Genomic DNA, 1,258 nt, shown 5'->3' on the forward strand with positions numbered 1-1,258 from the left:
CGAATCGTACGGTGTCGAATAATTTGGTGTCGAATAAATCTGTGTCGAATCGAGCGGTGTCGAATCGTACTGTGGTCAAACGGAACACGCCCCACAGCACTTGTCTTGCTCTGTCGGGCCTCCTTGTTTCCACCATCAGAACCAACAGGAGGGGAGGCCATACCCACCCCCACCGCCTCTGCATATGATGAAGTTTGCAAGGGTGGACCTCTAGGAGAAAACCGGAAGAGCCCACCGCCTACACTAGTCGGCAAGAACTCCGCCAGGGTGGGGAGTGGTACCGTAGAGCCGCGACGAGAGATCCTCCCATCCGGAACCTGCACTCCTCCCCCATCATACAGCCCCGCCGCTTCTCTGAAAGAGAGGTCCCGATAGGCCACTATTTTATTTATCTCTCGTTGTCTTTTAAATGCAGGACACTCCATTGCGGAGGCCTGGTGAGAAACGCTTCTTGACTTCGACCGAATGCAATTAATGCACTCTTCTTGAGTCGCAGTGCACGAGGACTTATGATGACCATTCCTACCACACTTTTCGCAAACGCGCTTGTTCTCATCTGAAGACTGTTTACACGCGAACCTGGTATGGCCAAAACGCTGGCAAAAGTCACACCTCCTAACTTTGTAGATGTACGGTACCAGCTGAAGCCTTTTGCCATAGTACAGGCAGGAACTGGGTACGTTCAGTGAACGGAACCTCAAGATGAACTGGTTAGTACTTACGTACACCGGAGCCTCATCGCCGCCACCTCCAGTCCTGCGGGTAATCCGCATAGCCTCGAACGGTGGGGTTGTGACCGGACGGGACTGTGTTTCGTGTACTGACTTTCGGTCGCCACCTACTTTAACCAACCAAGTAGGAAGGATATGACTTTCTAGTCTGTTTTAGGAACGGACTCACCAGACAAACTAGATCCGATTTTGTCACCCTCGTTTCTGGAATTCCCCAAGCTTGCGGATCCCTTGCGATGAGCGCTGACCACGAACCGCTGGTACGATTACTGTCCTTCCAAATAATGTGGTGGAAATAATCACACACACAAAGTTCAATGTTTGTATAGTTTAAAAACGTTTATTAACACTTGCTTTGGTACAATTTTTCAGCGTTATTTGATTACACTGAGACCGCGTTATTAACAACCTAACGGGTATCGCGATCTCGAATGCGTACAATATTTTAATCGGTAAATGAAGTGCGACACGTTTTTATAACAACCGATTTTCTTTATTAGGTTGTTCGTGTGCGTTGTTGAGCGGAC

The sequence above is a fragment of the Pseudomyrmex gracilis genome, unplaced genomic scaffold (assembly GCF_002006095.1).
Source record: "Pseudomyrmex gracilis isolate BER0280 unplaced genomic scaffold, ASM200609v1 scaffold_539, whole genome shotgun sequence".
Taxonomy (NCBI): domain Eukaryota; kingdom Metazoa; phylum Arthropoda; class Insecta; order Hymenoptera; family Formicidae; genus Pseudomyrmex; species Pseudomyrmex gracilis.